Genomic DNA, 25,590 nt, shown 5'->3' on the forward strand with positions numbered 1-25,590 from the left:
GTCAGATGCAGTGTTGCATAATTAAGAGATGTTTTATGAATGGTTGATTGGGTGGTCGAATGACTTGAACAAGGTTAAGTTCAAAATCTAACCTGAACACTTGGAAGTTGTAATTTTGGTAAGATTATTGCTACTTAGTAGGTGATTTCTATAGTCAGATATTAAACTGATAAGAACAGATACTACACTTGATCTTAGCCAGAAGGCCAAGAAGTGATATATAGTCAGATATTATTAGCAGGAAATTGTTTTCCCAATCTCTGGCAGCCTAATCATTTTAACTAAAGCGTCTGTGCTTTCTGTTCTGCATTTATTCCTACCTCCTAGTCACTGGTATGTAACCTACTGTTTTATTTTCTTTAGTTGATATACTTCTAACTACTTGATTATTAAATTTATCATTCCAGACTAACAGCAGGTAGCCCACTTCCTTCCCTACCCTCTTTGGCCCCATTTTGAACTTGTAAGCATTGAGATGCCACTGTCCGCAGCCTCTCTTCAGGTACAGTAATACTGGGTATTTTGAAACACACTGAAGTCATGGCACATTTTTGAGGGAAAAAAAATAGATGGAGCCTTACGGTAATGTCTTAGCGATATCTAGGAGACATGGTAGCAAAGCAGAATTAAGAGGTTAAAAACATAATAGCAATTATGTGGTGGTGAGGTTGTTGGTCATAGTTGTAGACGTCATAATATTTTCTCTTGGGCTTTTGTATTCTCTCTGCAGGTGATGGTAAAACCAGTATGATTTTTTGCCTTTAAGGAACAATGCTTGTATTTACTCTCTGTAGGTCAGCTCTTGGGCAGACGAGAATGGTGGAGAGGTCAGCCTAAACTGGTCTCAAAGGGCCACATTTGGGGTCAAAGACCTTTTCCATTTGCCCTGACAAATACAGGGTGAAGATGTGGATGTGTTTGGAGAACAGAGGAAAAAGGGATAGGCCCCAGAAACAATACACTTGACAATAATTTGAAGTGTAAGGGGTGGGAGGGGGGAGGGGGAAGCTTAATATTACCCAGGATACTGAAAGCATTTGCAAATTGCCTTTACCATCCTTAAGGTGGCCCAGGGAACTCCCTGGCCTCTGGAGTTCTCCACATTTCTGCTGATTTCCAGCGACGTCTAAAGTAGCCTTGGCTGTATCTCTGGAATTTGTGCCGATATTGGGGAGCCTCTGTGCCCATCCGGGTAGTGGTGGTGTTTCGTCTAGACGGCTGTGGCCTAAACTGCTCTCCCTGAAAAGGCTTCACTCGATTTGGCTGCTACCAGCTGAACAGCTGCTAAATTAAGATAAACTCTTACATTCCTGACCCAAAACTTCTCCATCCCCTTGCTGAGCTTCTGTGTGAAGTGGCCCCACATTTCTTATTCTGTAGTCCCCAGTTGTTGTGAAACTCTCAGTGAACTCTGGACAACCGTCTCAGACTTTAAAATAGTTACGCGTCGCCTTGATTACTTTGCATTTCGAAGAGGTGCTAAATGTTTCAAATAAAGCCTGCCTAAACAGTCGTGTCTCATTCCGGTTTCCTCTCTCAGAGGAAGTGTCTTTCAATAACCCCAAACTACTGGCTTCTAATTTTAGGGATAACTAAGGTAGGATCAGGATGGAAAATAAGCTCCTCTATTGATTTGCCTTAGTCATTTTACTCCGAAGCCTATAATTAGCTCTATTTTCTCTACCTGTAATACATGTTTAGGTTTACAGTGATGTTGAAGAAATAGCGGATGATGTACAGGGTTAGAATTTGGGGATATTACTTTTGGGTACTTATATGAATGGCACTGTGGGGTTTGGGGGGGGGAAGTGAGATATTACACATCCATCTAGTTTATTTTTAGTGCTATTGTGATACTAACTCATTGACACGGATCACTCTTATGAGTGCTTTACTTGTATTAATTTAATCCTCATAGTACAGTAACCCCTGGGGGCGGGGCGGGGGGGACTGTCACCATCCCTCTTCTGTAGTTGAGGAAACTGGAGGGGTGAGTAAATTGTCGCAGGTCAGGGAACAGGTAAAAGTCAGCACTAGACAGAGCCCACATTCTTGTCTGCTTTGTCCATCTGCAAGGAAAGCTGGCGAAGTAAAAATCTAAACCAAAACCTAGATGAGGAATATAAACCCTCTCCCTCCACATCTGAAGACTCTAGGTCTGGCATGATGGTGATTTTTCTCCATTTTAAAACTGTGACAAAGGTTCGCTATCTGCAACACTAAAGAGGAAGATACATACGTGTAAGGTGGTGTTTAATGAGTCCCACCCAAAGGGCTTAAATTCACTTGAGATGGTCACTGGAGCTGTTTCTGTAATAATATTTTAAACACCTGGTAAGGGAATCAATTGTTTTCTTTTTTCAGTCTTTATGAAATTTCACCAAATGGGGGCCATTCAGCTTCTAATGTTCAAATTCAGCTTATAACCCCTCCTTGACTGGCCTTTCCCTCATCATTCAGTTTAATGGAAATACTTGCTTTTCCTGCCTCTATGTGTTGCTCCTTCTGCCTGGAGTTTTCTTTCTACCCCTCACTGCATTTTTCTGGGGAATCCTCCATTTTTTTTAAGACCTAGTTCAAAGGTCACATCTTCCATAAAGATTTTCCTTAGGTTAAGTTTGTGCCTCTCCTTACAACTGATCATTCATTTCTTTCTATGTGATAGTAGCTTATATACTTTGGTTTTAGCACCATAATCCTTTATTACAGTGCTTGTGCATGGACTGAGATGTTACTGTTCTTCCATGAAATAAATACAAAAATTGAAAAAAAGCATTTTGAATTCTTATTACATTTTTTTAGGTATCTTTTTCAAAAGTATCAGTCTGTGAAGGATTCAAATTTTAAGAACCTGGCCCCTCCCCATGATAATTTGAGAATTACTAGTTGTCATTGTTTATCTCTCCTCTGTGCTAGACTAGAAGCACCTGGAGAACAGGGTTCATCTTTGCATGAAGAGTACTTTTGTGTCAACAGTAATGAATTTCACATCCACAGCAGCGAAACTGCAAGTTTCATAAAACGGTTTTTCATATCAGTTATTTGTCCCTTTTTTTTGTTTTGTTTTAAAAAATTGCTTTTTGAGAGTGCAATCGAGGGAGGGGCAGACGGGGGGCTGTGGAACAGAGGATCTGAAGCAGACTCTGTGCTGACAACAGAAAGCCCAGTGTGGGGCTCGAACTCATGAACTTTGAGGTCATGACCTTAGCTGAGTTGGATGCTTAACTGCCTGAGCCCCCCAGCAGCCCCAATGCTTGTCCCTTTTTTTTTTTTAATTTTTTTTTCAATGTTTTTTATTTATTTTTGGGACAGAGAGAGACAGCATGAACGGGGGAGGGGCAGAGAGAGAGGGAAACACAGAATCGGAAACAGGCTCCAGGCTCTGAGCCATCAGCCCAGAGCCTGAGGAGGGGCTCGAACTCACAGACCGCGAGATCGTGACCTGACTGAAGTCGGACGCTTAACCGACTACGCCACCCAGGCGCCCCTGCTTGTCCCTTTTTAAACACTGAATTATACTCTGCTTTGTGCCTCAATTATTATACAGTAAAACCTTGGTTTGCGAGCGTGATTTGTTCTTGAAACATGCTTGTAACCCAAAGCACTGGTATTTCAAAGCAGATTTCAAGAACCATGGGCTCAGTTGTGATCACGTGATGTTTGTGGCATCACATACTACTTGTATTGCAAGACAGCACTCGTTGATCAAGTTAAAAATCTATTAGAAATGTTTGCTCGTCTTGCAGAACATTTGCAGAACAAGTTCTCACAATCCAAGGTTTTACTTGTACTTTTGTGGTTCTTTTTCACTAAATTCTTGTTTGTTTTATTTATTTTTGAGAGAGCGAGAGAGACAGCATGAGTGGGGGAGGAACAGAGAGCGGGAGAGAGAGAATCCTAAGCAGGCTTCTCTCTGTCAGAGCACAGCCCAACTCAGCACTCAGTCTCGTGAACCATGACATGAGGATCTGAACAGAAATCAAGAGTCCGAAGCTTGACTGACTAAGCCACCCAGGTACCCTCTCACTAAATTCTTGAGGGTCATTAACTTTTGCATCCCAAATGCCCACCCTAGTGCTTGGTACAAAATGAATGGTTGATAATTGTTGCTGATTGAGTGAACAAGTGAATGAATTCCAGCTATTTATTTCTTGTGTTTAGCTACCTCACTTGATTCATTAATACAGTCTCCCTAGATCCCTTATGATTTAACCCTATATGCTAAAGAAATGTTTAAAATAGGTTTAGAAGAATTAACTTCTAATGTTTAACTATAAAATTTACATTTTATTAAAATTTTTTTAATGTTTATTACTGAGAGAGAGCACGAGCAGGGGAGGGGCAGAGAGAGAGGGAGACACAGAATCTGAAGCAGGCTCCAGGCTCCAAGCCGTCAGCACAGAGCCTGATGCAGGGCTTGAACTCACAAACTGTGAGATCATGACCCAAGTTGAAGTTGGACACTTAACTGACTGAGCCACCCAGGTGCCCCTAAAATCTACACTTTAATATTACTAACTATTACAAATCACTAGCCAAAATTTAGGTGGCACTGGTTTTTTTTTTTCATATGAAAAGAATATTTCCATTCTCTAACTTATTACCTGTACTAATGCCTTTGTATCCTGTTGTTGTTCACATGATTTTAAGTAACCCTGCTCACAGCCATTCCCTCCTTCAAAGACTTGGTCTTTGCCTGTGAGTTGCTTCTCTTTTCAAAAATAGGGTAGCTAAGGGAAACTGCAACTGTCTGTGATCCATTTACCATATATTTTTCTTCTAGATGGGTTCCCTATTTTGCAGATTACCTAATGAGGATTTGGGAAACCCTCTGAATGATCCGTTTTGTAATTTACATTTGAAGGCTAGATTTCAGTAAAAGCAGCTAACCTTGCTTGGACAGTGCTAAAACTGTTTTCTGATATTGCATTTTAGCTCTCCCCATTTATTCGGCAGGTTTGTTACAGTTTACTCAGGATTTTGAGGTTTTTTGTCTTTTTTCATATATTTGTAAGAAACAGCCACCAGGAAATAATGCATGTAGAGCCAAATAAAAGTGTATTTACATTAACTTAAGTCAAAAGGGGAAATAGAAAAGGTACATACATTAAAAAAAAAACAAAACAAAAAAAAAAACTTGAAATATTCCAAGCCAAGCTTGTTAAATAAGCAACATAATGCAACAGGTCGAGTGTTTTCATTGTTGGTGCTTAGTTTCTTCTAGAGCAAATTAGTATTTTTGGAAAAGAGGTGGACTGTCCTATGAATAATTTTCATTCAGGAGATCAGGAAACCTAAAAGTATAATGATATTCCTAATGGACTGCCAAACATACTCCAAATACGAGCATTTCCAGAGGAGCCAAAAGAAGGGGGGTATTCTGTTTGGAATATTATGGGATTAAAAAAAATGAGCAGATTGCATTCATAGAAAAATAAACTATGGGTGAAGGCAAAACAGCTAATAAAGAGGAGCTAAAAGAGCATAAAAGCAGCGGTCCACATTCTGAAGATTTTTCATCAGGGACACTGAGTGATCATGGCAACAGTCTCCAAGGAGACCTGTGGAAATGTGAAAAACGCTGAGGTCATACAAGCACCCGGAGAAATTCCGGATTGATTAACAACTTCTAGAGTATCTTTCTCTCTTCACCTTCAATGCCTCTAGCCTTATAAACAGCATTTATTAGAAGGATAAAGGAAAACCAAATGTGATTTACCCCAAAGAGAAAAAGTAACTCTCAGAACAGAAACTCTGCTCAAAACATTGTGAGCAGCCTTTCACTGAACTTCAAAAGCTATTCAGGAACTTGGATATTCATGAAGTGAGAAGTCCCCAAGGATTAAATGGAAGCTTTGGTCATAGGTGGTAGTGATGGTTATTGTTTCGCTGAACAGGATGCAAGTTTAAATTGCAGGGCTGGAAGCAGAGCTCCCAGAAAGAGTTCTCTTGTTAAGTTCTTCGTTACTAACCAGGCAGCTCCCTCTGGTTCAGGGACCCCTCCCTTTCTAATCCTTCCCGGATCCCACGGGTGCTACGAGGGCATTGTTTAGGTGGATGGTGAGAAATGCTGTTGGGGGCGGTGGTTTCCTTAGGTCATTCAGTGAGTAAACATTATTGCTTGTCTGTGGCAGCCCAGTCAGCTCTTTATCAGACATTGGGAAAGCAAATGTTGCCCGTGGTCTCAAGATGCTAAAAGTTCAAAGAGGAGGTGGACAAAATAAAAACCAAGCCAGTAATTGCATGGGATAGGAAACCTGCACAGAGTGTTATAAACATAGGGAGACTAGAGGGAGATGACCAGGAGACCTCGGAGACAGGAAGAAGTTTCAAGAGGAAGTTTTGGCTGCGTTAAAGCCCAGAAGGCGTAGGATGCCCTGGATGATAAGTGATGGGATAGAAGATAGGTCTGAGAATTGTGTGCAGGTCGAGAAACTTGATGAGAAGTAGTCCAGGTGTGGGATGTGATGAAATTTAAGTACTCCTTTGTGTTCTGCTTCGTTTATTACTTCTGGGAAATAGCATTTTGGATTGGAAAAGGGGGTGTCCTGGCTGGTCAAATTCAGGAGGTCTGGCCCCTGGGAGTCGCTGACTTACTAGTGGGGACCTTTGGGGATTTCTGCTCTGGTCCTGACCTTGTTGTGCACAGTTTGTACATAGATCTTACATGTTCACCTTCGTAAGTCTCAATTACAGGATTTGGTCAGACTGCAAGCCTAATGTCTACCCCCTGGAGTAATTATGCAGATTAAACGAGTGAATATGTGTAAAACATGGAGAATAAATGCTGCCTAGTATATAGTAAGAACTGTATAAAGGGGCATCATTATGAGTCGGTATTATCGCTCATCTGGGATTCTTTCAAGTCATTGGAGCACCTGGACTGTCCTCTGGATCCCTAGCCTATACAGAGCTGGAACAGGTCTCTCAGAAGGACCGAGAGCTCTCCAAGAGGGTGTGACCCTCTGGAGGGAGGGATGCCCTGGGTCCCTAGCTATATAGTCCAGATGGAAAAACATAGGTTAATTCAGTGAAAGGTTCATCTTTATTTTGGGTGTGCTGGGATCATCATGAGCCAGCAGCACTGCAGAGTCCGATCCTTTTGAGTTAGAGGCGTTGCTATAGTAAGTTTTAGAAGGGACCACATGGGTTTCACAGCACTGAAGGCCTGGGATTTTTACTGTAAAATCATCATTTAGAATATGAAAGATTCTGCTTTTTGTGTTTTTGTTTTGTTTTAGAAGGATGTATTACAGCTGGTAGTGCAGTGCAAATCTCCTCTCAAGAATTGCTAATTACTATCTGAATATCATCTCCACAGCAGGACCTGCTCAGGCCCAGAGTTCAAAGCCGTTTACAATACATCAGTTGCTTGCTGGAGTTCTTGGCCATGCTGACTCCCTAAGCTAGTTGTGAAGAATCAGCGAGATGATGTGTCTAAGTTGTTTAGCTTAGAGGAAGCCCTCAATAGATGGCAGGGGCTATTTTTACTCTTCTCATCTGGCTGGTCTCCTCTAAGTTGGTGGCTAGGGCCAAGGCAAGATTAAATTGTGCTGTCCTCACTGGAAGTTTGGTGGTTGCAAGATTTTCCTAGCACATCTTTAGTTTGACCAAACTACAGAAATAACTATAGGATTCCAAATTGGTTCATGTTTTAAAATTGGGTGTGGAGGAAACGGGTCATAGAAAAAACTGCCTAAGGAATTCCAGTTGCTTACAGCCACTGAGATGCACATCTTTTTTGGGGGGAAATGATATTTTTATTGTATAATAATAATTTTGTGACAAAGAGCTAAATTCCTCCCTCCCCCCTTCCCTCCCCCCTTCCCTCCCCCCTTCCCTCCCCCCTTCCCTCCCCCCTTCCCTCCCCCCTTCCCTCCCCCCTTCCCTCCCCCCTTCCCTCCCCCCTTCCCTCCCCCCTTCCCTCCCCCCTTCCCTCCCCCCTTCCCTCCCCCCTTCCCTCCCCCCTTCCCTCCCCCCTTCCCTCCCCCCTTCCCTCCCCCCTTCCCTCCCCCCTTCCCTCCCCCCCTTCCCTCCCCCCTTCCCTCCCCCCTTCCCTCCCCCCTTCCCTCCCCCCTTCCCTCCCCCCTTCCCTCCCCCCTTCATGTTTCAAGTTTTTACTTAAATTCTAGTTAGTTCACATACAGTGCAATATTAGTTTCATGGGTAGAATTTAGTGTTTCATCACTTAGAGTAATACAGCACCCAGTACTCCTTACGACAAGTGCCCTCCTTAATACCCATCACTCACTTAGCCCATCTCCACCCACCTCCCTCCATCAACCTTTAGCGCTCTGTAATTAAGTTCTTTCTTAAGTAATCATAGTCGCCCCATTACCCTGTTTTATAGATGAGGATACTAAGACACAATGAAATTAAGTAACTCATTCGTGGTCACGAGTGATATGTTCCATGTGGTCTCCATTGGCATTTCCCCAATAATGATGGAGTCTCTGAGAAGGTGATTTTTGAGGAGAAACTTGAATAAAAGGAAGGAGCAAGCCATGCCAGACTGTGGTAGTAGAACATGTCAGGGCAACATTTCAGAGGTAGAGACTATCCAAGGAGCAGCAGCAAGGACAGTTGTGAAGAGAGAGAAGTGAGCCAGGGGAGATGAGGTGGGGAAGAAAGGCAGGCACTAGGTCTCCTAGGCCTGGGAGCCCATGGTCAACACTGTTTTAGGCTCTATTCTATGAATTATGGGAGGAAATGGGAGGGCTGTTTTAGACTTCCTTATCAATCACAACCTTACATTCAGTGTTTACATGAAATCAAGAATAAATTATTTCTGATCTAAGAAATTTTCTAATCTAGTCTAAGAAATCTGTGGACATAGCTCTTAACTGAGAATATTCTGTTCATCATTCCAGGGCAAATGCGCAAATAGAAAGGAGGATGGTAGGAGATCATAAGCATTTCAGTAGCATTTATAGGTTACAAACTTTTTACATTAGTGATGTCCTAGAATGAATGAAGTCTGTCTTAATGCAGCATGTAACTTGACCAGTAAAATCTTTTAAATATGCTCCTATTATCCACGCAATGAAAAAGTGTTAATTCTTTATCAAAATAGAGTAGGCCTCCCATGATTCTACCCCAACCTACTTTTCCAGCATCATCTCTCAACATTTCTCAAGTTATCCTTCACATTCCGGCAACTCCAAGCTGGTTGCAGTCGCCCCAGGTTAGATCAAGTGCCCCTCCTCTGTGCTCCTGAGCTACTCTGGGCATATGTTGCCTGGTGTGCATCTGTTTACTTGTCTCTCCAAATGGACTGTGAGCTCTTTGAGGGAAAGACATGATGTCGTTTTTGATACTCAGCCCCAGTAATACAGAGCCTGCTATAGAGTAGGAACTCAGTGAATGCGTGATGAGTGAGTGAATGAACTTCTAGTCAGCCCTAGGAGTAGGTTCATTTGATTACTAAAAGGGGGCATACATGTTAAGACTTGTCACTTGGTCAATACTTCACTGAAGACTTAATAATCAAGAACCTCCTGTATATTCTGTCTGTATCTACTCCTCTCATTTATGTCATTGAAGTTAACCTTTTCTCTGGACTGTGAGTTCCTTTTAGAAAGGAGATCAAACAGAAAACCCAGAAATAAACCCACAATTAGATGGTCAATTAATCTTTGACAAAGGAGGAATGAATGTACAATGGGAAAAAGATGGTCCCTCCAACCAATGGTGTTGGGAAAACTGCACAGCCACATGTAAAAGTATGAAACTGGACTGTCTTTCACCGTACACAAAAAACAAACTCAAAATGGATTAAAGATGTAAACGTGAGACCTGAAACCATAAAAATCCTTGAAGAGAGCACAGGCAGTAATTTCTCTGACATAGGCCATAGCAACATTTTTCTAGATTATTTCTCCTGAGGCAAGGAAATAAAAGCAAAAATAAACCGTTGGGACTACATAAAAATAAAAAATTTCTGCACAGCGAAGGGAACGATCAACAAGACTAAAAGAAAACCTACTGAATAGGAGAAGGTATTTGCCAGTGACATGTCCAGTAAGGGTTAGTGTCTGAGATCTATAAAGAATTGATACAACTCAACACATAAAAAACAATCCAATTTAAAAAGGGGCAGAAGACACGAACAGGCATTTCTCCAAAGAAAACCTACAGATGGCCAACAGACACAGGAAAAGATGCTCAACACCACTCATCAGGGAAATGCAAATCAAAACCACAGTGAGATACTACCTCATACTTGTCAGAATGGCTAAAATTAACAATACCAGAAACAAGTTTTGGTGAGGATGTGGAGGAAAAGGAACCCTCCTGCACCGTTGGTGGGAATGCCACCTGGTGCAGTCACTGTGGAAAACAGTATGGAAGTTCCTCAAAATGTTAAAGATAGAAGTACCATATGATCCAGTAACTGCAGTACTATTTACCCCCAAAATACAAAAACACTAATTCAGAGGGATACATCCACCCCTTTGTTTTCTACAATGTTGTTTGTATTAGCTAAACTATGGGAGCAGCCCATGTCTCCGTGGATAGATGAATGGATAAAGATGTGGGGTGTGTGTGTGTATGTGTGTGTGTGTGTGTGTGTGTGTGTGTGTGTGAGAGAGAGAGAGAGAGAGAGAGAGAGAGAGAGAGAATATTATTTAGTCATGAAAAATGAAATTTTGCTGTTTGCAATGACATGGATAGAGAAAATGTATAATGCTAAGTGAAATAAATGAGTCAGAAAAAGACCAATCTCATATGCGCTCATTCATATGTGGAATTTAAGAAACAAAACAAATGAGCAAAGAAAAAAAAAAAGAGACAAGCCAAGAAACAGATTAACTATTGAGAACAAACTGATTGCTGTTACCAGAGGAGAGGTGGGGAGGGGAATGGGTGAAATAGGAGATGGGGATTCAAGAGTACACTTATCATGGTGGAAAAAAAAAAAATCCCATCAACTGGGGCAACCCACAGAGTAACCGGATAATAGAACATTTTATGGTATCTGCTGCAGGACACCTGCACTGTGTTTGCTACTCTAATTCATGAAGTTTCATCTACTTAAGTGTGAAATCCTATATCGGCTAATCCATAAATAAAATGTGAATTTCATTGCTCAGAGGTAACACTGTTAATATTTTATAGAACCCCACTAGTTTATTTGTGCCTGTATAATTTTCCTAAAATGAGATCAAACTGTGCCACATTTTTGGTAACATTTTTTTCTATTCATAGGTTTATATGTGGAGAGATACAGATATATTTACATGTATATCTTATCCATGTTACTATATATTCTATGCTTACATTATTTTATAAAGGCTTCTAAATCTTCACACCTTTGTATTTTGGTATTTTTTTTTCCAAGGGATGATTAGAATATGGAAATAGTTCTCAATATTTTTTTTACCAGTCATATCAAAAAAATTTTACTTCCTGTAAAGGAGAGAAAAATTTGAGATTTTAGCTTCTTGGGTACATAATTATGATGGTATTTAATAGCTAGCTTCATTCTGTCTAATCAAAATTATGTACCTCCAAATGCCCATTTTTAAATTCCTTGAATAATCAAGAGAATTTCCTCCCTTATTAGGCTAAGACAGTTTGATAAGTCTCCTTTGAGTTTCTTAGTGTTACAGAAAAAGTATACAAGATGGCTGTCAAAAGTTTAATTTCAGGGAAAGTCTCAAGAAAAGGCTACAGTTTGTACCCTTGGCTCTTCAGCTAAACTAATTGGGAACTTGAACTCCCTAACAGTGTGAGACTCCTATTATACAATTTGATATGTGACAAAGTGTGAGCTCCTTTGTCCTCAGATTTTTGTTGCCATGCTAATTTTACCTGTGAGGTGCCTCGATGTATTAGATTCTTCTGATTAAGCCTCGGATAAAGTAGGCATCCTGTTTCTTTTAAGTTGGGTTTCTGTAAGGCACCCTCCATCTCCACCTAGTGCTGCATGTGATCAGGATTTAAGCAGATCACTAATTTTCTATTTTTTCCTGATTATGATGTGTTCTCTGATTAAATATTTTAGTAGATCTTGTAACTTAGGCATCACACAAACACTTTTTTGGAGAAGCTGATATTTTTGTTTTATATTAGTATAATATACATCTATTATATTATTTCATATTATATAAACTTATAAAAATATTTGAAATTGTTCTGGTAACAAAAGTGTATAAGACTGACAAAATCATGCCTTCATGAACTTTGTTGCTTAAATAAGTAGTGGCTTTGTTGACGTTACTCTTTCAGCTGGTGCCACCTGTTACTGAGGATTGAGTAGGGAACAATTTGGGGAGCTCACAGAGGGGTCATCCCCATTGATGTTATTTGGTTGTTTTGCGGCTTCTTCAGAACCACTCTTTTGAGGATGTGAAACTTGTAAAATATATGAATGCCTCCAAGGGACTTTGCGCTTTTCGGCACTGTCTTTCCAGTGCCTGGTGCACAGTACTGAGGCAATAAATATTTGCCAGATGAATGACTGAAATGAGGAATTAATTATTTTTAAACTATTGTTTAAAAAAATCCGATCACAGCTTGAGCCAAGCCATCCCATCTGGTTGAGAGCTGTTTATAGCTCTTAAGTGGTATCATTGTGGCATGGGACAGGAGGGATGACTGTCACCATAGTTGATGTTATCCTGTGTGTCCATAATGCTTGAAAGAACAGATGATTTAAAGTAGGTGTGACTTTTGCCTGGATCTTGATTTAGCAGCAGAAACTGTTTCAGATTAAGTGGCCTGCCATCTCCAGTCCAGAGTCAAAGATGGGCTGCTTTAGATGCACATCATACCAGCATTCATGTATTCCAGTTGAATCTACTGCTGACATCACTCTCATTCTTTATTATGAATTATTTGCTTCCCACATGAACAACTTCATTTCTCATCAAGGCAGTTGAATGCTAGGCCTTTCCATTTTTACTGCATGATCATTTGGAAAAATAAGTGGATATACAGCATCTTAATTTTGATGGGTTTTAAGTTAAATTAGAGGAAGAAAAATACTGCTAATATTTGCATACCTTGAAAACCTTCATTATTAAAATTGTGCCAATTAGGGTATCCCTGCACTGTGGAAATTAAAATTTATAAGTGACCTCATCATATCATTCTCAGTGACCTAGAAATCAAATTTTCTGGGAAAGTGTTACAGCAAAGAAAAATTAAGGGAAGTGCTAACATTTACTGAGAATTTATGTTACCTAATTTTCACAGTCGCCAACATGTTATTAACAGAAATAAGAAAATCCAGCAAGGAAGAAAAGAGAAGGGAGGAAAGTCGAGAGGGGGAAGAAAGGAGTTATTTTTTGTATGAAATACTGCATGTGTTACTAAGATGGTCTGTGTGGCAAGTGAAAATTCCGTTTGGATCAAGAACCACAACTTGGCTGAAGTTTCAAAGGATTTCCCTTGCAATCCTTTCCTCCAAATTTAGTTTCATTTCACATGCTAAAAATTGGACAGTGTATATTGACGGTACCTTGGTGTTGTACATGATTCTCTTTCCCTCACACTAATTTAACCACAAGCAAGTGTGGATTTTTCTAAATATAAATAATAATAGCTAAGAGTTACTGAGCTGGGATTGTGTGTTAGACACATTGCTTGCTGTTCAGTGTCCTTCAATCTGGATAACATCCCTGGGGAGGATGTGAATATAATCATCCCAGTTTTACACATGAGGAAAGTGAGGCTCAGAGAGCTTAAGTTCCTTTGCCACAGTCACCCAAGTTGCAAGTGGTCCAGCTGAGATTCAGACCAACTTTGTCCACCTCCTGAATCTGAGCTCTGCTTTCTTTCTGGGTTAAGATTTACACTTGTTTTGGTTTACAAATCTAATGTCATGGTTTTCATAGGATTGAAATAGAAGAGTTGCCAATAATATTGAAATTATTCCATTTATCATATTGCCTATTAATGAACCCAAACCTTTCATCTAAAGTTTCATTCTGTTTCCCAAGCATATCTACCTGGATATTAAAATATATATATATATATGTTTATTCCCATATATATATGTGTATATGTGTGTGTGTGTGTGTGTGTATATATATATATATATATATATATATATATATATGTTTACTTCCAGAGGAGAGAGAGACAGAGCATGAATGGAGGAGGAGCAGACACACACACACACACACACACACACACACACACACACAGAATCCGAAGCTGGCTCCAGGCTCTGAGCTGTCAGCACAGAGCCCGACGTGGGGCTCGAACTCACAAACTGCGAGATCATGACCTGAGCCAAAGCCGGATGCTCAACTGACTGAGCCACCCAGGCACCACCCCCCCCCCCACTTTTTTTTTTTTTTAAAGTAGGCTCCACACCCAGTATGGGGCTTGAACTCACAACACCAAAATCAAGAGTTGTGTGCTCTATTGACTGAACCAGCCAGGTGCCCCCCCTGGATATTTTTCTAACACCTCACACTTCTCTTTTTCACATAACTCCACTCTACCTGCACCCAATATATTATATAGTAATGAGGGATCATTGACCAAATACATACATATTTCGTTTTCATGTCTCTGTTATTTTTTTCTGGAATTCTTGAATAGATTCTGCTCTTATGGCTCAAGAGACTCGATGGTCATCCATTCCAATTCTAGAGTTCTAGAACCTGCTCTCTGTAAGCAGCCGCACACCCCTACTGCACTGGAAGATCCACAAGAGCGGGCCTCACTGTTCTGTCATGCCTGGTGTGGTCCCTGGCTGGCCCATAGTTTGTACTTGGTAAACATAGTTTGTTGACTGACTGGATTGCTACTTGTGGTACTGTTGGTGACCAGCAGGCCAACCAGCCGACATGTTTAGAGATCCCGTCCTCCTATTTACAGGGGAAACTGCAGAGTCCCCCATATCTGACCTCATTCTTCCTTAACTCACAGTGACCCAGTCCTTTCGGCAGAGTGTTCATTTATGCTCAAGACCTTGTTGTCCAGCAAGAGCCATATAAAATATTACCTCCTTCATGAACTCCTGCCCAGTCTTCTCAGGCAGAGGTAATTGCTCTCATTCTCTCCCAAACATTATAATATTGGAAACACCATAACCTGCATTGTATTTCTTTACTTAGAGAACCGGGGGATGGGGACCGTGAGATCGGCTGGGTTAAACATGGCTAACAAGTTGATTGATTTCCCTACTGTTTCCTTACTATTGGGCTTTCGGCTTTTCAGAGCCTGTATGCATTTAATATGCTAAAATGCATTGTGAGGCCTATACATATGCCTCACTTGAAGATATATAGGTTTTTCCCCTTGTTTTGTTTGCCTTGATGTCTAGGAACACTGGCGTTTTCAAATGCCTACTCTCAGTACGCTCCTGTAGGACAAATACTGGTGGTGGTGGTGGTGTGTAGGTTGTATTTGCCTTTTCCTTCTCTTTTTTATTTATTTTTTTGTCAAAGAGCAAATCATTGTCCAATTCTAAACGACTTCTCCTTCGGGATGCCTTGTGCTATGAAGATAGCAGCATGCTCTTCCCTAAAAGGCACTCTGGGCTGTGCATTGCTGATGGGGGTGTGAAAGGGTACATCCAACTTTGGAAAGTGATTTGACCTTTTCTTATGAAGTGAAATATATACCTACCATATGATTCAGCACTTTCACTCCTGTGCATTTAACCATGAGAAAACCTATCCTTAAAAAGATTTGAATCAGAATATTCATAGCCTTATTCATAATAGCCCCAAATGGAAACAATGGATATAAAATGTTCAACAAATAACTGAATAAACAAATATTGGTGTATCCATAATATCATAGCAGAGAGAGAAATACTCCTGTATGGAACAACATGGATGAATCTTGAAACCATGAAAGTGCTTTGTTTTCTTTTTCTTTTTCCCCTTTTCTCTTTTTAAAGTTTGGCTTCAAACCCAACACAGCGCTCGAACTCACAACCCTGAGATCGTGACCTGAGCTGAGATCAAGAGTCGGACACTTAACCAAATAAGCCGCCTAGGCCTCCCAAACATGAAAGTGTTTTAAATACTGTGGTGGTTGGCAGATACATGGGTACATACACCTGTCAAAACTTGTTGAACTGAATGCCTAAGATCTGTGCGATTTTTTGTAGATGAATTCTCTCTGGGATAAGGAGTCCAGCACAGCATTCAAGAGCTGGGATTTGGAGCCAGATTACCTGGATGCAAATCCTGGTTGTACAGTTCATTGCCCCTGGGACCTTTGGTGAATTGTTTAACGTCTGCTTTAGTTTCCTCATCAGTCAAACGGGATTGAAATCCGTGTCTACCTTTATAAGGTGGTTGTGAGAATTGAGTTAGATTGTTTGGTAGTGGTTTTTAAGTTCTTGTTAAATAAAATTTTAAAATAAAACACTCTGACCTTCGCAACAATACCCCCAGGTTCTTGTCCCTGGCTGCACATGAGAATCACCTGAGAAAAGTTCTAACAATACCTGGGCTCCATTCCAAGGGATTCTGATATGATGGGTCTGGGGTGGGGTTTGGGTATTGCAGGGTTTTTTTTAAGCTCCCCAAATGATTCTAATATGTCGCTGAAGTTGAAAATCACCAATACATCAGTTTTTAAAAAAAACGATATTTCGATGAGCAATGCTGTATGGTATTATAATATTCTCAATTTCCAGTAATTATGGTGCTGTGTAACAGGCTGGACTTTATTTTCTCCATTTCCAGTAGCACTGGATGCCTTTCCAGAGAAAGCAGAAAAGATCAACTTAGTAGTGAATGTCCATAAAAATTATTGTTCACTTCGTTTTATTTACATGGAGAAGTAACAGAATCCTAACATTCAAGAGGGAGCCCTGAGACTACCTCTTTTTATTCACATCGTTTTTTTCTTTTTCCGAGTGAAATATTGCATGTCTAAAATGCTCCAGGGGGGGAAAGCACTCCTCAAAGTTGAGATGATAAAGAATAGAAATTTCAAAACACCCAAAATGCAAAATTGTGAGGCCTTTCTATTCAGAGCTCTCTAAATGTTAGGTGTCACTTTCCTCCCTTTTTAGTTGTGAACGCAGTCGGGCTGGAAGAACAGGAGTCCCTGATGAATTGTGAGGAAATAGGTTATATCCACTTTTTAGTGTCTCAGAAGAAGGAAATCAAAGTACCTCACTTTTGTTGGGAGTGACTGAGTGAATTGTTTGCGATTGCATTACTGGAAAGATGATTATATTCATTGAGATAAGAAGGAAAAAAAGAAGTGTCAGGAGTGTCGCCGATGAGAAAGCACGTGGCACTGGACAGGCACTTTTGAGTATTATGTAATGCCATTTTTGCATTTGAAGATGAATGTAGCCAGATGACTTTTGTTTAAATGTTTTCCAAATATTCTGTAGATTTTTTGGTTTATGTTTGTATACCTTTTTTTTTTTTTTAATTTTTAGAGAGAGAGAGCGCGAGAGCGTGCAAATGGGGCAGAAGGGCAGAGAGAGAGACAGAACCTAACGCGGGCTCCACACTCAGCATGGAGCCCAGCGCGGGGCTCGATCTCACAAACCTGGGATCACCTGAGCCAAAATCAAGAGGCAGAAGCTCAGCTGACTAAGCCCCTCAGGTGCCCCTATATTCGTTTGCCTCTTACTATTAATTAGTAGCTAATGTCTGGTTTATGTTTCTAACGTAATTCCAGTGTATTTGTATAGTCCGTGTTCCCCCTCCCCCCACCTTTTGTTTTTAAGTGAGAAATAACCCAGTTGCGAAAAGGAAATCTTTTATAATTATCACAGTGTGTTTCTTCATCCATAATGAAGTAATGTTGGTAGTTTTATTTTCGTAGTCTTTGGCAGATGATTCACATTTGTACTGTGGGTTGACTGAAAAATTCCACCATTAATGGGCAGGAGGTGATAGAACATATGTAGAATAATATTCTTGAAATGAGACCGGTGGCCCTTCCCTCATCTCATAACTACTCTGGGTGTTGGTTTCTGCATCGTTGAAATGGTTTTCATTTTGAATAAAAGAAGGTAATGGCCAAGGTACCGTTGACCAGTTGGTGAAACCAGTCGCTTTCCTTTTTTTTTTTTTCTCTTCAATTAACTGTTGACACTCCTGCTTAAAGATGACTAAAATTACTCATTTATGCAGTGGATGCTGTTGTTCCTACCGTACACAAGACATGATGATGGGTCTTACTAAGGTGAGTAAGGCAAAAATGCTATGAGCATTCAGAAATTGGAGATCATACTTTATTAAGGAAGGCTTTATTTAGAACACTTTTCTAAAAAGAAAAGTATAAAGATCATACTTTATCAGGGAATGTTTTGCAGAGTAGAAGATGTTTGAGTGATGCCTTAAAGTAGGTAAGATTTTTACATGTACCATGAATAGTACATTCTAGGAGGAAGGAAAAGCATAAGCAAATGAATGAGGGCTGGAAATCCAGTTCCTGATGATGTCTAGTTTAGGGTTTAGAGTATATGTAGAACCACGTAGGGTTAGGTCTGAAAATAGGAGAAGGCCAGACTATTGAATACCTTGAATGTTGTCCATCCAAAGCATTTGGATAAATGTCTCCCTGTGTTTGTGAGATTTAACTTAAGACACTGATACAGGCACTAACAAGTTGTTCAGAAAAGTTGTTAGGTTGTGAGTTTACAAACAGTTGACTCTGTCAAATCAGACACAGGATTTATTCTAACCATACATAGTTCTGAGATTTGTCTTTAGATCCTCTAAACTTATTTTAGGTTTGCAAAAAGTCCCTGCAAAGGATAATATATGCAGGTATGACTATTTTCCAGCCGACCTTAAACAAATTGAAATTAAATTTCAATCTTTTGATGGTCTGAATGGTGGTCATACCAAAAAATACTTACCATGAATTCTCCTAATAACAATTCTTTTAATGAATCTTTTGGATTGTGTTCCACAGTCCTTGAAGAATACTCCTAGGGACCTACCACACTGTTGAATTTTAGTAGTGTTCTTGTTAGCAGAAGACCCAGGTAATAACATGATTTTATCATTGGAATTTAAGATGGCACTTGCACTATGCTTTCTCGGGTGTAGAAGGGAAAATTCTTTGCTCCTATTCACTTTCCCTGTGTTCATTTTTTACTGCATTCTGATCTAATCCTGGATGAACTAGATAATCACGTAGCAGCCAATCATATGCCTGTGTTATTACTAGAAAGCATACTTATAGACAGTAGTTTGCTTTTCTTGGGAGACTGTATTTTGAAAGAGGGATTCATTGACACAGGTTGCACAAGTACAGGGGTAATACAGGTACAGACCTAGGATGTAAGTATTGGAGAAGGGAAAAGGGTAAGGAAAAGGGGACTATTGTCCATTCAGTAAATTGGCACACAGCAATGTGTGTGAACTCTATCCCCAACTAGGATTAGAACATGTAAAAACAAAAACCTGGTTAACTAGCCCTGAGAATATCCTGTCTAGTCAATGCTGTTTAAAAGATGTAGAAAAGGGGCAGCTGGCTGGCTCGGTTGGTAGAGTGTGTGACTTTTTTTTTTTTTTTTTTTTTTTTTTAATCTTGAGAGAGACAGAGGCAGCGTGAGTAGGGGAAGGGCAGAGAGAGGGGAAGACAGAGAATCTCGAGCAGGCTCCACACTGTCAGTGCAGAACCCAACATGGGGCTCAAAGCCGCAAAACTGTGAGATCATGACCGAGCTGAAACCCAAGAGTGGACACTTAACCGACTGAGTCACCCAGGCGCCCCTAGCATGTGTGACTTTTGATCTTAGAGTTGTGAGTTTGAGCCCCACGTTGGGGTTAGAATTTACTTTAAAAAAAAAAAAAAAACCAGAAGACAACATTCTGCTGCACTTAGGGATTATATAAAAGGCTCTGCAAAAAAAAGCCATCATTTTCTTTCATGCCTTATTAAAAACCATGCACAAGTACACTAACAGTAAACTACTTAGAACAAAAAGCTTGAGTAGTTAGAGCTTGAATCTAATGTGAACAAACTCATGGAGCTTATAAAATTTTAATAAGTAGCCCCAGGTTTAACGAGGCAGTCTTGCAATTTTAAGGGAACTAATGGTAATTCACAGGGGTTCTTAGTGTTATGCAGGATAAAATGGAAATGAGTGGTGTCACAGCAATGGTAGCAAAAAGGACAAGCCATCTACTGTAACTGTAAGTAATTCTGGCATATGTGGGAATGCACCTAAGGATAAAACCATCGTTGCCACTTGAAATAACTTTTACGAAAAAGCAGAACTTAAGGTGGAGAAGTTGTGTCCAAAGCCCTTAGAAATACTGTCTTTCTGCCATCAGATCTGACCCTCATAAGGGTAGAAATTTTCACCTGAAATGAGAGGGAAGAGACAGTTTCTTTTTTTTTTTTTTTAATGTTTTTTATTTATTTTTGAGACAGGGAGAGACAGAACATGAACGGGGGAGGGTCAGAGAGAGGGAGACACAGAATCTGAAACAGGCTCCAGGCTCCGAGCTGTCAGCACAGAGCCCGACGCGGGGCTCGAACTCACGGACCGCGAGATCATGACCTGAGCCGAAGTCGGCCGCTTAACCGACTGAGCCACCCAGGCGCCCCGGGAAGAGACAGTTTCTACTAAAGTCAGTTAATTACTGCCCACGTGGAAGGCCTGCACTTGACAAGGCACAAAACACTCAGTGTATATCCGTTGTACTGCTTCAGCTGTCCCCTGTCTATGACGCTTGAGTCTCTAAACCCAGGCCTGACCTCTGGGCTGAGCTCTCTTCTCATGTTGCCTTTTGCTTTTGAGTCTGTTCCATTGGGTTAGCCTCCCAGGGACATTCAACCAGCCAGAAGAGGCTTCCCCATCTCTTTTCCTCATTCCACCCATCCTAAGAGACCCAGAGGCTAGTCCACCACTTTTTTTTTTAATTTTTTTTTCAAGTTTATTTATGTTGAGAGAGACAAAAACAGCACGAGTAGGGGAGGGGTGGGGGGAGAGAGAGATAGAGAATCTCAAGCAGGCTCCACACTGCCAGCACACAGCCCGACGTGGGGCTCAAACCCACGAAACTGCGAGATCATGACCTGAGCTGAAACTAAGAGTCGGACACTTAACCAACTGAGCCACCCAGATGCGCTGCCCGCCCCCCCCCCCATGCACTGGCTCACTGGAGTCCTTCCTACCTTTGAACGCCTAGAACTCTTCACTGTTCCATCTTTTGCCATGTTCATTACCCACCTTGCAACATTTCTTAAAGTTTGTCTATTCCTATGCATTGTGATTTCAAGCTTATGTTGCCCGTTACTGCTCTATATAATCTATGATTCTTCTAAGATCTGAGCATAGACCCCCTCCATGTGCTCAATAAGTATCTGTAGGCTGACAGATTCCTTGGATACCTTGAAGATACTGTGGTAAGAATAAAGGTAAAAGGGAATTTGAGGGGTCATCTTGGCCACTGTGTGTCCCTTTCGCCCTGGACTTTCATGTTCTGTGTATTTTCATGCATTTCTTGAGGTCCTACCACATCCTTAAGCATTTTTAACTTATCACTTCACCCCCTACTTTTTCCCAGTAAGTGTTTTAATCTGACTTCCTTTGGTGTCACTTCACTCTTTGTTCTGGTTTCATGAGCAGAGATGGAGAATAGAGAGGCAAAAAGAAGATGGTGAGAGCAGATGCTTTGACTTTGGAGATTGTTACTGGGACAAAGTCTTCAATTGCCTATGAGCCGTCTCAGCAGTGTCTTTGGGTCCTCGCCTGTCCTGTGAACACCAAGAGAGCAGAATATGGCTTTGTTTTTACATACCACTCAATCACCAGTGACTTGCATATGACCTGGCACATGGTAGATATTAAGTAAATAAATACTTGTTAAATAATAACAAGCCCAGGATTTGAGCAATGGAGGGTTTATCATTTGGGTTTTATGCCACAGAGAATTGTGCCTTAATTTAAGAAAACCTTGTCAGTAAAATCAGAGACCAAAACCCAGATAAGTTATTAGATTATTTTTTACAATATTTATGCCATACCTCCTTCAAATAGCTACTTCAGTTCTTTGAAAATGTGATTTAGGTGTTTAGAAACATTGCTTTACACAAACATGTTGGAGAACTTCTCTCTTAGGAAGGGAATTATCTGAGAATCATGTTTTCTGAATTTATATTTATCCTACCTAGTTTGGGGTCATATTTTTAAATGGAGGACTAGCTTAATTATAAGTATAAAGGAAATTGCTAAACATCAGGGAAATTACACAATACTTTCTTGTCCGAAAACAACACTTACTCACAAAAAGCAGTATATCTTATTGCCAGGAAGTTTAATAAGCTTTCTGAAAAGTCTTGGTAAAAAAGAACATCTGAAAAGATTAGTGGACATGTTTTGGAATGTTGTTTTATTAAGTCTTCTTTCTTAATCCCCCAAAGAAAAAGAACAGCTTGTTTAAACTTTCTTTGTGTGACCTACAGAGTACGAATCAACATATATTTTTTAAGGTCCTATAATTCTATGGAGGATGAGAGGACATACAGGGAATCCCCACCGTCCGTGAGTTTGAATTTTAGTTGGGGAAGCCAGGAACATTTATACCAAAAAAGACCTTACTCTCATACATAAACACACATAAATAGAATAAAGGAAGAAGGTGGAAGAAAGTATTCTGAAATACTAATAACCATTTTCTCTCAACTCACAACTAGGAGTGATCTTTGTATATTTCTGCATTTTCTTCCATGAACATGTATTACTGGTAAAATTTTTAGAAATTATCTTAAAAAGAAACTGCTTAACACTGTGCAGTGAGTACGTAATGAGAGGTATGAATAGAAAGGGCTAGAATAATCCAGGGCGGCTTGAACTCACTTGGGCCTGCATTGTGAGGATACACAGAAGAGTTGGGGCCTGTGTGAGGTCTTAAAGACTAGAAGGACCATAATAGTCATGGTATCTTGAACGTATATGTTACTTCTGCATCAGACTGGTCGCCTCCTCAGTGAACATCCTCCCTTTCTTTGTTGGAAGAATCTCAGTTTTGTTTCCAGATATCAGGGATTGTTTAGTTCACAGTTGGACATGTGACCCAGTCTTGGCCAATGCGATGGTAAAGGGAAGTGGGCTCAGGTGCTTTTGAGAACATTTTTTAGGACACTGAAAGAGATGACCCTTTATTACCTGTGGACTTGATCTGGTCTGGTATAATAGCTGGAGCTGCAGCATGAGGGAAACCTCTTTCTAATCATAAAAAGAACCACTCAGACTCCAGACACTAGAATGTAGAGGTCAAAGGAACCAGAGTCATGAACACCATTATTCTGTGCCTTGGGCAAACTAGTTTTTATTCCCCACTTATACATTTTATAATTGAACGAACTTTCTTATTGCCTAAAACCTTTTTCGATTGGGCCAAAAGCATTGTCACTGATATATCAGTTCTACAATTTGCTGTCCTGTGCATGTCTCATATTGACTGTAATCTGAACAACTCCGTGAAGTGCCTAAGACAACATATTCATCAGGGTTCTCCGGAGAAACAGAACCCACAGGGTGTGTGTGTGCATGTGCGTACATGTGTGCATGTACATAGAGAGATTGATTGTAAGGAACTGGCTCATGGGATTATGGAGGTCTAGTGAGCCCAAGATCTGATGGGAAAGGCCGCTGGCTGGCTCAGGACATAGTTGCATTTTGTGTCCAAAGGCAGTCTAGTCTGATGGCAGAATTTCTTCTTGCTTGGCAGGCAGGGATGAGGGGGTTGGGAGACGTGGGAGGTGGGTCAGGCTTTGTTCTTTTAGGACCTTCAGCTGATCGGATGAGACCCACCAACGCTATGCCTTACTCAGAATCCACCAATATAACTGATTACACCCAAAAAACACTTTCACACAAACCTCCAGAATAATATTTGACCATGGTCCAGCCAAGTTGACACATAAAATTGACAATAATTATTCCCATATACTGATGACGAAAGTTAAGAGGTTACACTTGCCTAAGTGTTCAAATCCAGGTTTACTAAGTTTAAATCTTCCTGTGAATGAAGAGACGTGGTGGTTATGCTCCATCAGTTTTGGATTTAATGCTTGCTCTATGCCAAGCGGCATCCTAGAAGTCCGGGATCCAAAGTGTGGAGGAGGGGGAGGAAGAGACAGCCAGTAAAGCATGAGAATGTGTGCAGTATCTGGCTAAAGAATCTTCTACTGGCTTTAGTGGATGTTGCTCTTGGTGGTTGGTGAATCAGAAAGTTAAGTTGGGACCAGATTGTGGGGACCTGGGAATTCAAGGCTAAAGAGTTAATTCTTCTCTAAAGTTCATTTTTGCTTTATTTATGTAGACAAATACTTAGAAACCATACCCATCATAATGACAAAAATAATCTCTATTTTAGAGAGAGGTAGTTCTGTGATTGGATACAGTGGACAAGAAGGAGTTTAGCTTTATCCATATGTGCTTTTTTAAAATGACTGTAAAACATGTTTATGTTAATTATGATAATTTGGAATAAAATTCTTTTTTAATTTATTTTTGAGAGAGAATGAGAGAGAGCACAAGCGGGGAAGGGGCAGAGAGAGAGGGAGACCCAAAATCTGAAGCAGGCTCCAGGCTCTGAGCTGTCAGCATGGAGCCTGATGCAGGGCTCGAACTCATGAACCGTGAGATCATGACCTGAGCCAAAGTCGGATGCTTAACTGACTGAGCCACCCAGGCAACCCCTGGTTGGAATAGAATTCTAATTGATCATTCTTTATATAGCGGGAAAGCTGTGCTGTGGATGACAATGTTCTAGAATCCTATAGGACAGAAAAAAAAATTTAAAAGCCTTTCATCTTGGTGACAGTTTCTAATTTGTCACATATAATTTTATATATAGTCTACCGTAGAACTTGAAGTAAAGGAGATCCAAAAAACCATCAAGAACATCTCTTTTTAGATGTGGATAATGTAGCATTATCCACACCTCAAAAGAAATTTATCATTTTATGCATTACTTAGTTCAAATCAAACTTGTCTATGACATCTGGGCCCCATATGGTTGATTAATTAAAGCAGAGATCCTGAATGGGGATAGTTTGATATTCTGTTCAAAGACTGATCTCCCTTAGGACTAAGACAGGAAAATCCTGACATTTTGATTTCTCTGTGTACAGGGACCTTTAGCATGAGAACAATAAACAGCCTTTTGTAGCTTCTTAATGAGACATGTAGTATGTTATATTGACAATGGGAGCTTGCCTAAAACTGTTCTCCCTCCCTAATCACTAATAAAACGAGTGCGTTCTTTTTCTTTATTCTGTTCAGCCACGTCTGCAGCTTTAGTTTTTCCCAGTATTAAGCACCCCCCCAAGTGTGTGGAAACAGCACCCCTTGGTATGCTTAGCCTTGAGTCTCTAGGGATATCCCCACACAGCCATGGACAGCCCCAGGTTACCAGGTCAGCCAAAAAGTAAGTTGAGTGCTTTGCACATGAGTACACGACACCCGTGGACCAAGTGATGTGTGATAGTCTCCAGAAAGGGATGCTGAGTGCTTTCTACTGAGGTTAGTGCACCAAGAGGGTGGCAGATGGGCCACTTGTCCTGAGAACACCTCCTTCAAGGAGACAGAACAGTGGGGATGCCCAGGAGATTGGAGGTGGGAGCCGCACGGCTTCATGACGACCCGCCCTGTAACAATTTATGGGAAATAGAGCAGAA

At 40.6% G+C, this 25,590-nt stretch overlaps 1 protein-coding gene and 1 pseudogene across 1 annotated transcript in view; one reads left to right on the top strand and one right to left on the bottom strand.

The window, feature by feature from the left end:
- The window catches only part of SRGAP1 (SLIT-ROBO Rho GTPase activating protein 1), a 285,747-nt gene that overhangs the window by 67,292 nt on the left and 192,865 nt on the right, over positions 1 to 25,590 (top strand). The gene's annotated exons all lie outside the window — the stretch shown is intronic.
- On the bottom strand, positions 47 to 218 carry LOC124502832 (uncharacterized; annotated as a pseudogene).

The sequence above is a fragment of the Lynx rufus genome, unplaced genomic scaffold (assembly GCF_022079265.1).
Source record: "Lynx rufus isolate CCGP_SWC_20201006 ecotype Redwood Valley unplaced genomic scaffold, mLynRuf1.p SCAF_7, whole genome shotgun sequence".
Taxonomy (NCBI): Eukaryota; Metazoa; Chordata; class Mammalia; order Carnivora; family Felidae; genus Lynx; species Lynx rufus.